This window comes from Nicotiana tabacum, chromosome 11, assembly GCF_000715075.1.
Source record: "Nicotiana tabacum cultivar K326 chromosome 11, ASM71507v2, whole genome shotgun sequence".
NCBI classification, from domain to species: Eukaryota; Viridiplantae; Streptophyta; class Magnoliopsida; order Solanales; family Solanaceae; genus Nicotiana; species Nicotiana tabacum.
Genome location: NC_134090.1, coordinates 19,290,622 through 19,302,323, shown reverse-complemented (window position 1 = coordinate 19,302,323; position 11,702 = coordinate 19,290,622). Strand labels below are relative to the sequence as shown.

Below are 11,702 nucleotides of genomic sequence, written 5' to 3'. Positions count from 1 at the left end.
CCAGTTGGAGACTTTCTGTGGAGATTGCGAGGTAGCTGCCTGGCAACCACAGTTCTGCATCCTCCTTCCTTATCTTCCTTGTAGTACTTTTGTTGGATTTTCTTTCTCAGACTATGTAGTCTTGGTTATTTCAAACAGTTTTAGTATTTTGCTTATGACTTAGTGACACCCGAGATCGGGCTTGTATTTCTTTTCGCTGAATTTATTTTCTACTTTTATCTTATTGAATTTTTGTTAAAAATATGATTTTTCTTAAGTTTTTAACTGAAAAATGGAGTATTTAGAGACAAGTTGGCTGGCCTAGTTTCACGATAGGCGCCATCATGACCGGGTCAGTTTTTGGGTCGTGACATCATATAACCACAAAGAAAACCTAATTGATACATGCAATATTTACTCAATGTTTAAAACCAAGGAAAGAAAAGGCAAGTTAACATGCTATTTTGTCATGGAAATACTTTATACATTTAACTGGAATTTATGATATTAAAAACTGAGACATAACAACTTAAACATTAACTGAAATTTATGATATTAAAACTGAGACATAGCAACTTAAACATTTGAATCTATATCAGTACATTGCTGTTTCATTGGTGATTCTTCACAAAAAAAAACAAAAACAAAAATAAAGGTGACACCGAGTCACAATAACAAAGCAACTATTTATTGTATATGCTTATACACTAAACCTTACAATTAATAAAATGCTTTTAAAAGCTTAGAATAAACTGAAGAGAACTCAAATTGCTTTGTATCCATTCATTCTTAACTCAAAATTATAGTAGCACTTTAAGCGAATTACCTGGATAGCAGGAAGAAAATGTCAGCAAGGGAGGAACTAAATTTTAGCAACACAGTAACACAACAACAACAAAATCAACAACTTATGACCCAAGAAACAACTCAGAAAAATATAGCAAGAAAGTATTTGAAACCAATAGCTATTCCCCCATCTAGGATTCCTCTATTTTCTTACAAGTTTTAAGACTCTAAAAAAACAGTCACAAAGTTCAGAATTTTCAGCTTACTATTCCATATGTTCAGCTGATCTTTTGACCTCAAAATGATGTTCTTTTATTGTATAAAAGATGTCCATTTCAAGTGTGTTCAAGCAACTTTAAAGATGTTATCAAAGTGTGTAGATAGTGTGGAGAAGGACTCTTGGGACAGATTTATTTGGCCAAATATTTATCCAAAATAATAGATTTTTGACCAAAAATCTGTCCAAACCAGAATTTTTGTCTAATGAATAGTTTTCCTCACCAAATCTGAACAGTCTTTTGGAGTATTATACTCCAAAGTAGTCCTCAATAGTAAAAGCAACCAAACAAAGGTCCTACACTCAAGTACCCCCTTACTACCCTTCCCCTTTATCTTCAATTCATTCATTCAACAGAAATGGACTACAAACCAGACTTGGATTGGCCAAATATGGTATTAAAAGGGCAGAACTTTACCAAAAAATCAAACTCAAACAATTAAGCTAAGCCAAACAAAAGCATACAACATATATATTAAGAACACTTTAACTTGATGTTAAATTTGATCATGAAACATTGCATCTCAAACAAAACGATCCTAATTGAGTGAATGATCAACTACAAAAAGAAAACCTAGCAATTGGGGAATCTAACGAGTGACTAACTATCTTAGTTAAATGTTTAACTATATCAACAGACTATGTTAAACATGAATTTACCATAGTGAACAATAATCACATGAGAAACTAACTTTAAACCTTCAATTTAACTAAACTGACTAGTGATTTTGTTGCAAAATGCTGAAACTTGAGTTAATTAGCACGACGAATTAAACGTGAAATAGTAGAAACTGCAATTGAAGCTAAAATTTACAAACTTGAATCTAAAACTAAATTCAAACGCCACTATCAAGACTTATGAGATAGGAATCCGAACAACACAATAATTTGAAATCAACGAGCGACGACTAATCATTACTGACTCTCAACTTACTAACAACTAACTAAAGATAAATAAAACATATGAACGAACAAAGAAGAATCATTAGAAATTTAGACCTAAGAAAACTATAATGAAACAGAAAGAAAAAAAGAAAGAAAAGGGACATAAGAGATTAGGGTGCACCAGAAACTCGAGTGTTCGAGACAGTGGTGGTGCGGCAGTGGTGGCGATTCAGGCAGTTATGGATGAAGTTTTGACGTCGGCGTTCTCTTCTTGTTGCTGGCCCGTCACTATCAACTCCAATCAAACCGAAGTCCAATAACGAACTCAGCAACAAAAAAGGCTTGCTCGAGCCAAAGTAGAAGTAACCGGCAACCTGCCGGAATTTAGCCACCAGAGTTTCGACTTCAAACCAAGAAAGAACAGTAGATTAGGGGAAGAACTACACACTCATATAGGTATTAAGTAGTGATGAGGTCTCAAACTTGACGAATTTGAGGAAAAATAGGCGGCTAGGGTTTCCATTTTTTGAAGATTCATGGAGATTAAGATGGAGTTTGAAGATTTGGGGTTCAGTAAAGGATGAAGAGACGAGGAAAGGGTGAACGTTTGGTGGTGTTTGGAGCATCACCGACGGCGGCGCATGGTGATGGTAGTGGAGGAGGAGGAAACTTAAAAGAGGGGTTAGAAAGAGAGGAGAGATGGCAAGTGAGAGGAGGGAAATAGATAATAGGGCAAAATGAGGGCAAATTTTGGCTTCTTTAGGTGTTAAATACTAAGAATGAAGATCAAATTCGGTACATTGGATCTAGGGTCTATGGATGGATGCGATTTAATCTCTGTCACTTAACCAAAACGATGTAGTTTTGATCCAAAACTACGTCGTTTGGACCCGCCCCTGGCATCCCTGTGTGGACCGGGTTTGTGAGCTATTTGGGCTTCTAATATTGGGCCAATTTGGCTCAATTACAATTAAAATACACTATCCCAATCCCTTAACCCCCAATTATCTTATTTAGTCCTAAAGAAAACATACAAGTAGAAAGAAAATCTTTTTGGTATTTATAATTTAATGATGCAAAATAAAATATACAAATAAAAGGTAAAAATATTTTTGGTATTTTTAATAAAGGAATGCAAATAAAAGTGCACAAATAACCAAAAATCATCCAACTATTAGTATTTGTAGGAGAATTAGAAGTGAGCAAAAATTAGGTATTCACAGCTGCCCCTCTTTGCTCGAGAACATGAAGGGTTTTCGTGCAAAAAAAGTGAATTTCATGAATAATTTTTTCTCACACATCACTACAATGAAAGCATTTTTTTGTGAAAAGGATGACCGAACCTTGCTTTCGAGGTTACCTACATATCCTTGGCTATAAAGGAATCAGGTCAGTGTTGTTCTGAAAATATTTGATAGCTGGGACTACTGAACACTGGAGTTAAGACTGTTGTTGTTGTTGTTGTTGTTGTTGTTACTATTGCTTGCTGCTTACATCAAAACAAGAAGAGAACTACATATGCCTGCAAGCTAAGAGTTACAAAATTCCTATCTATGTATCTTCTGAAGTCAAATATTGATTCTTTACATGCTCGCTTGTGTTGACCTTAGATTAAATCTTGATGCTCTTTGAAGAAAAGATTATGGCTCATTCTCGATTGCTTGATTTTTCGATCAGAATTTAAGGAAGGTGAAACTTGAGAAGCTAGGTTGCTGACACATTATCAAAGCTAACTCCAACTATCTTGTGATCGAAAGACTTTTTTCTTTTGATGAGAAACTAAAACCGTAAGCTTTAACCGTCACCTGTGCTCTACGGTGGGGCCTGCAAAGCCATCAAAGATGAACAAAATGAACAAAATTTTTCTACCCCAGTTTGGACTAGAATTATTTTTTATGAGTTATCAGAGAAAGCTATAAACTATCTAATATATTTGAAAGGCTGATAGAAACAGTAGTATAAACTAGCTAAAAAAAAGATAAAATTTGTAACGAGGGATTGTGTAACCTACATTACCAAGAGGATATATAAGCAGGGGTGGGTACCCTGTATTACTGAAAGGGAAAGTAATCAGGGGTTGGCACCCTGCATCACTAGGAATGAATGTAACCTGGGGTTGGTATCCTGTATTGCTGGAAAGGAATGTAACTAAGGGTTGGCTCCCTTTATCACTAGGAAGAAATGTAATTAGGGGTTAGTACCCTATATTACTAAAGGGAAATGTACCAAGGGGTTGGCGCCCTGTATTACTAGAAGGGAACGTAACCAGGGGTTGGTACCCTGTATTATTGGAAGGGAATGTAACCAGGAGTTGGTACCTTGTATTACTGGAAAGAAACGTAACTAGGGGTTGGTACCTTGTATTACTAGAAAGGAATGTAAGCAGGGGTTGGCACCATGTATCGCTAGGAAGAAATGTGACCAGGGGTTAGTTCACTGTATTACTAAATGGGAATGTATCCAGGGGTTGACGTCCTATATTATTGGAAGGGAACGTAACTAGGGGTTGGTACCCTGTATTACTAGAAGGGAATGTAACCAGGGGTTGGTACCTTGTATTACTGGAAAGGAATGTAACTAGGGGTTGGCGCCCTGTACCACTAGGAAGAAATGTAACCATGCGTTGATACCCTGTATTACTGGAAAGAAAAGTAACCAGGGGTTGGAACCCTGTATTACTGAGAAAGAAAGTAACCAGGGGTTGGCACCTTGTATTACGAAGAAAGAATGTAATCAGGGGTTGGTACAATGTATTACTGAAAAGGAATGTAACCAGGTTGGCGACCTATAACACTAGGAAGAAATGTAACCAAGGGTTAGTACCCTATATTACTAAAGGGGAATGTAACAAGGGGTTGGCGCCTTGTATTACTGGAAGGGAACGTAACCAGGGGTTGGTACCCTGTATTAAAGGAAGGGAATACAACCAGGGGTTGGTACCTTATATTATTAGAAGGAATGTAACCAGGGGTTGGCGCCCAGTATTGCTAGGAAGAAATGTAACCAGGGGTTAGTACCCTGTATTACTTAAGGGGAATGTAAACGTAACCAGGAGTTGGTACCCTGTATTACTGGAAGAGCACGTAACAAGGGGTTGGTACTTTTTATTACTAGAAGGGAATGTAACCAGGGGCTAGTGCCCTATATTATAGAAAGGAGTGTAAGCAGGGGTTGGCGCCCTGTATCACTAGGAAGAAATGTAACCAGCGGTTGACACCCCGTATTACTGGAAAGGAACGTAACCAGGGGTTGGCACCATATATTACTGAGAAAAAATGTAACCAGGGTTTGGTACCCTGTATTACTGAGGAGCAATGTAATAAGGGGTTGGTACCATGTATTACTAAGGAAAGATGTAACCAGGGGTTGGTACCGTGTATTACTCAGGTTGGTACCGTGTATTGCTGAATCCCTCTAAGCGAAAAGGTTATACCTGAAATAAGCTACATAAAATATCCTGAGCAAAGAGTACTTCTACCTGGAACAATGGGCTGGATCCCCGTAGGCAAAACGATTCTACCTGAGTTAAGCTAGGTAAAACAACCTGAGGGAAGAGTACATCTACCTAGAAATATGAGCTAGATCCCTCTAGGCAAAACGGTTCTACCTGAGTTAAGCTACATAAAACAACCTAAGTGACGAGTACTTCTACCCAGAATTATGAGCTAGATTTCCCTAGGCAAAATGGTTCTACCTGAGTTAAGCTATGTAAAACAACCTAAGCAAAGAGTACTTCTACCCGAAACTATGAGTTGGATCCCCCTAGTAAAGACGCTTCTACTTGCGTTAAGCTACATAAAACAACCTGAGCGAAGAGTAATTCTACCCGAAACTATGAGCCGGAACCCCCTAGGAAAAACAATTCTACCTGTATTATGCTACGTAAAACAACCTTAGCAAAGAGTACTTCTACCCGGAACTATGAGCTGGATCCCCCTAGGATAAATGTTCTACCTGAGTTAAGCTACGTAAAACAACCTGAGCGAAGAGTACTTCTACCCGGAACTATAAGCTGGATCCACCTAGGCGAAACGGTTATACCTGAGTTAAGCTATGTAAAACAACTTGAGCGAATAGTACTTCTACCTAGAACTATGAGCTGGATACCCCTGGGAAAAATGGTTCTACCTGATTTAAGCTACGTAAAATAACCTGAGCAAAGAGTACTTCTACCTGGAACTATGAGCTAGATCCCTCTAGGTGAAAAGGTTCTACCTGAGTTAAGCTACGTAAAACACCCTGAGCGAAGAGTACTTCTACCTGGAAATATGAGCTGGATCCCCCTAGGCAAAATGGTTCTACCTGAGTTAAGCAACGTAAAACAACCTGAGCGAACAATACTTCTACCTGGAAGTATGAGCTGGGTCCCCTAGGCGAAAAGGTTCTACCTGAGTTAAGTTACGAAAATGGGGTTGTCACACCTCCTTTTTCACACCCCCGGAAAGGATGTATAAGGGAGATTTTCCAATTTAAGTGACAATCGAAACAGGATTATTTAATTTAAAATTCAGAGTCACCACTTGGGATAATTTTAGGGTGTCCCAAGTCACCGGTTCAAATCTCGACTCGAGGAAAAGATTGACTCTGTATTACAGTTCGCGAACACAGAAATTCGGGTAAGGAATTCTGTTAACCGGGGAGAAGGTGTTAGGCATTCCCGGATTCCGTGGTTCTAGCACAGTCGCTCAACTGTCATATTCAGCTTATTTATCTGATTTTAGAACATGTTTTAACCTATGGTGCAATTTTAAACTTTTGAGCCGCTTTTATTGAATTATTTTTTAAGGAAAATTTAAACGTTATTAAAACACGTCTTGAACCACGTCACATAAATGCACCCGCGGTCCTTGACATATTTTATCTAACATTGTTGAGATTTGGATTTGGGTCACATAAATGCACACCCGAGTTTAGGAAGGTTATTTTTAAAATAGTGCGCCTAAAACAACTACACATTTTCAACTTCTCGAGGGCCATAAAAATTCACTAATGGCACACCTCGAATTCTAAAGGATGAAGGTTAATTAAGCGAGGGCCACCGGTTATCTCATTTTATTTGTGGCACACCTAGAGTCCAATTAAAAGGAAAGTGGCTAGTTAATAAAGAACGTAAGGGGGTTCCTACTTATGTTATGCCAAAGCTTAGGCTAACAATTTAATGCAAACTACCCCTATTCGATTGCAGAAAGGCCGAGCAGGGCCCCAAAAACCCACGTCTGGTGGCCCATTACTGCCAACTCAGCATGTGAAATAACTGGGCTCAAAGTGAAGCCCAGCTTAGCAGCCTGATTACGGAAGGGGAGGGCAATTGCAATTGGGCCAAAGATGACAGCCCAAAACACGATTCGACAAATACACTTGAAGCGAATTGTATCATTTAAGAAAATGTGGACTTGAGTAAATATTGGTAATCTTTAATTCAAATGCAAAGCAGATTCTAAGGCTAACATAGAGTTTAAAGTGAAGATACAATCCCTAGTTGCGATAACACACCCATACACAAATTATTCACCAACTAACAGAACCCAAAGGCCCCTAGCTCATATTGAATTCTGATTCACCTCTCACCTTTGAACAAGCATGGATTTCAAATCACCTCTAAAGCAAACAAGATACAAAAGAGCTGAAACTGAATAATGAAAATTATTAATTCTGAAATCAAACTCCAGAAATCCTTTGACAGTTTTTTCAGGTTCACATGACAGGGACACAAACAAAGGAAGGTTGAACTTCAAAATGATGCAATTGAGCTATTCTACAGACCATGAGAAAATTGACCTACATAATGACCATGCTAATTGATAGGAAAAATGGATCTTAAGTCAGATACTTAAAGAAACAAATGACTATCCTAATGAACACTCAACCATAACCATAGGCAGCACTTTCAGAAAAATCCCACACAAACCACATATTGAATTAACAACACTCATATTTTTCCACTTATACATATTATCCTAATTATGGGCAACTTATAAACCATACACAGGTAAGCAACAAACCAACATGAGGTATTCTCCATGCAAATACCTCCAACTCGATAGATTAACAAACTCCATATCCCACCTTAAGACAGGGTGTAACATGAAGGATACAAATGAGTACGATAAATCATAGTTACATTACACTACTTCAGAAATTCCTAAAAAAACATAGCTAATATTCCATAGGAAGAGGATAATATTCATTTCTGAAATCTTCAATCAATTGCAGTACTCCAAACTTTCATCTCATCTATTCAGAGAACCAAGAAATACCTGGATGTAGAAATCAAAACAAGAAAGAGATGAGAGGATCAGTAGCAATGGAGTAAACCCAGCCAACAATTCAACGACAGTGAACTCAACTTCTTTAAACCATTTTCAAACCCCAGATGAATCAGAGATAACTTCAGCAATTGAAAACCTCAAGAATTACAGAAGAACTTCAATGGAACAGTGATTTTATGATATTTTCAGACCCTTTCAATATTTTCAGTTGTTTTTAATTTTCAGTATTTTAAGTCTTTATCTCTCAAAAAAGTTTCACTTGAATATCAGGTAATAGTGCTTTTATAGGAAAGGCATTAGGGCAGCCTGAGGGGATTCAATTTTGCATTTTAAACCTTTTACAATTTTGGTTTTGCTCACATACCCCCAATGTAAAATTCAGAATTTCAGAATAGTCGCAAACCCCTCTTCGTAGAAGCTTCCTAGTCTGTTACTCAGATTTCCTTACCCCTAGAATTCCCAAATTACCCCTAAACAGCGACTAATTACCTTCAGAAACCAAACACAGATATGGGTCAAAGCCCCAAGGTCGAATTAACCCAAGACCCAGCCCATTACATGGATATGTATACTAATAACCCAAACTTGCAACTTAAAATGAACGAGGGAGAAGGAAGGCTGGTTCATCAAGCCTTTAATAAAATTAAAGGCCGAACTTAAATAATTTTGTCCAAAATAAAACTCAAAGAAAAACAAACTCAAATAGATATTAATCCCAATTAAGCAAATGAACAGCTAGAACTACTGATTTTAATCAAACTGAAATTGATCCAAACACACAAAAGTACAAAAGTCAGATAAAGAGAAAATAAGACACAGATGCGAAGAATGGAAGAGAGAAAGGAGTGGTACTGGTCTTAGCCAGAATAAATCGACGAAGGCGGGGAGCTTGGCCAGGCATCCTTGGTTTAGTCAGGAACTAGAAAATCTTGAAATGATCCAAAACTATCGTTAATCGATTATTCTAAGTAAGAACAATCGCTTAACGGAAGTCCTGAGTCAAATCGAATCTTGAAAGCGTAGGAATCAGAACATTTTTTTTACGATTTTCAGATTTAAAATTGAGGTGAAGATGTGGGGATTTCGGGGAGATTGACAACGGCCTAATGCTTGAGGGATTATGAGGAGTGGCCGGTGAATGGTGTGATTCGGAGCTCCCCTGCAGGTAAAAATGGCGGAAATTCCTTAGGGCTGCGCTAGGGTTGTGTATGAGAGAGATGAGAGAGGTGAACGAAGGGGGGGGGGGGTCTGTTTGGACTGAACTGGTCTCTACAACATTAGGACCGATTTAAGTGGAATGAAGGAAGTGTTCTGGGCCGTCGGATGAAACAAGATGAAGGGCCAAGATTTGATTATTTAGAGAACTCAAAACGGCATGGTATTGGCCTTATACTACGTCGTTTGGATGGTCTGGGAGACTAGCTGATTTGGACCGGGTGGGGATTAATTTTGGGCTTGGGTCAACCGGGTTTCAAAGAGAAAAATTAATTTGGGCTTGGGGAATTTCGAATTAATTTGGCCCAAAAACTTTGATCCACTCAATTTTTTCTCTTTCTTTTATAAATTCTCTTTTTAATTCCTTTTCTTCTCTTTTTTTTTTCAAAATTAAAAATAAAAAACTAAATTAAATCTTAAAACTAAATTAGCCTATCAAAAATACTAATTAATTCTAAATAATAATTAACACAATTAATTAAAACCAAATTAAAGGAAAAACTACCAAAATTCAAAACTCACATTAAAAAATACAAAAATAAGTTATTTTTGTGATTTCTACCCTTTTTTTATAAAACAACTAATTTGCTAATTAATCTAAATGTAAAATTAAATTTTAAATACAAATGCAACATATTTTTGTATTTTTCATGAATTAAACAAAATTAACATGCGCAGACAAATGCAAGCAAATAACGAAAAGTGGTACAAAAATCTACGAAATTGCAAATAATGGGAAGAATTTTTTTTTCTTAAATTTATGGGAGTAATTCACATAAGGCAAAAATTACGTGCTCACAGCTACCCCTCTTTGCCCGGAAACACGTAGAGTTTTCGTGCAAAGATAAAGTGAGCGGATACGAGCGGTTTGTGCCCGTTTGGATACTCTGTGAGAAGCATTTTGAAAATATTTGACCACACCTGCTTCCGAGGTTGGCTACATATCCTTGGTTATAAAGGAATCAGGTCAGTGTAGTTCGGGAAGTTTTCGGTAGCTGGGACTACCATGAAGCTGTGATTTCACTGTTGTTGTTGTTGTTGTTGCTGCTACTGCTTACTGATCTCCTTATTACACCATGACAAAATAAAAGAAGCTAGGCTAAACTATGACCTATGCATTACAAAAATCCTATCTATATCTTCTAACTTGATCTTGCAGTTCCTGCTACCCTGTTGACTTGTATTCTCCAGGTGAAGTTCCTTTGTTGCCGACTTGAATTGTAATCTGAGATGCTTTCCCTTTTCTTCAGGTGGGCGCCTGATTTCTGAACTTGAACCATCTTCTTTCGAACATTGCTCCTTTCCCTTCGTTCTTTAGGTGGGCTCCGGATTACCAACACTTGAATTGCTGATTTGTTCTTCAGGTGGGCTCCTGATTACCAATACTTGAATTGCTTTATTCTCCAGGTGGGATCCTGATTACCGACACTTGAATTGCTTTGTTCTCCAGGTGGGCTCCTGATTACCGACACTTGAATTGCTTTGTTCTCCAGGTGGGCTCCTGATTACCGATACTTGAATTGCTTTGTTCTCTAGGTGGGCTCCTGATTACCAACACTTGAATTGCTTTGTTCTCCAGTTGGGCTCCTGATTACCCTACACTTGAATTGCTTTGTTCTCCAGGTGGGCTCCTGATTACCAACACTTGAATTGCTTTGTTCTCCAGGTGGGCTCCTGATTACCAACACTTGAATTGCTTTGTTCTCCAGGTGGGCTCCTGATTACCAACACTTGAATTGCTTTGTTCTCCCGGTGGGCTCCTGATTACCAACACTTGAATTGCTTTGTTCTCCAGGTCGGCTCCTGATTACCAACACTTGAATTGCTTTGTTCTCCAGGTGGGCTCCTGATTACCAACACTTGAATTGCTTTATTCTCCAGGTAGGCTCCTGATTACTGACACTTGAATTGCTTTGTTCTCCAGGTGGGCTCCTGAACACTTGAATTGCTTTGTTCTCCAGGTGGGCTCCTGATTACTGACACTTGAATTGCTTTGTTCTCCAGGTGGGATCCTGATTACCAAAACTTGAATTGCTTTGTTCTCCAGGTGGGCTCCTGATTACCAACACTTGAATTGCTTTGTTCTCTAGGTGGGCTCTTGATTACCAATGCTTAAACTGCTTCCTATCCTTAAAACAGGTGTTGTTCTCCCTTGCTCTCTAGGTGGGCTCCTGATTTTGACAAAATAGACAAAACAAAAAAAATTTTCTGCCCCAGTTTGGTAACTGGGCACATCTGTGAGTGTTAACTGAATTATGTTACCAAATATCACTAAGAATTTGAAAGCTAGA

General features: G+C 38.1%; 1 long non-coding RNA gene across 1 annotated transcript; it reads right to left on the bottom strand.

The window, feature by feature from the left end:
* Positions 1–510: 510 nt before the first annotated feature.
* LOC107826832 (uncharacterized) lies at positions 511–2,664 on the bottom strand. Its single transcript, XR_001657363.2, has 2 exons — positions 2,109–2,664; positions 511–805 (listed from the first exon to the last, which is right to left on the bottom strand). It is a non-coding gene; the product is annotated as an uncharacterized LOC107826832 (long non-coding RNA).
* Between the last annotated feature and the right edge of the window lie 9,038 nt (positions 2,665–11,702).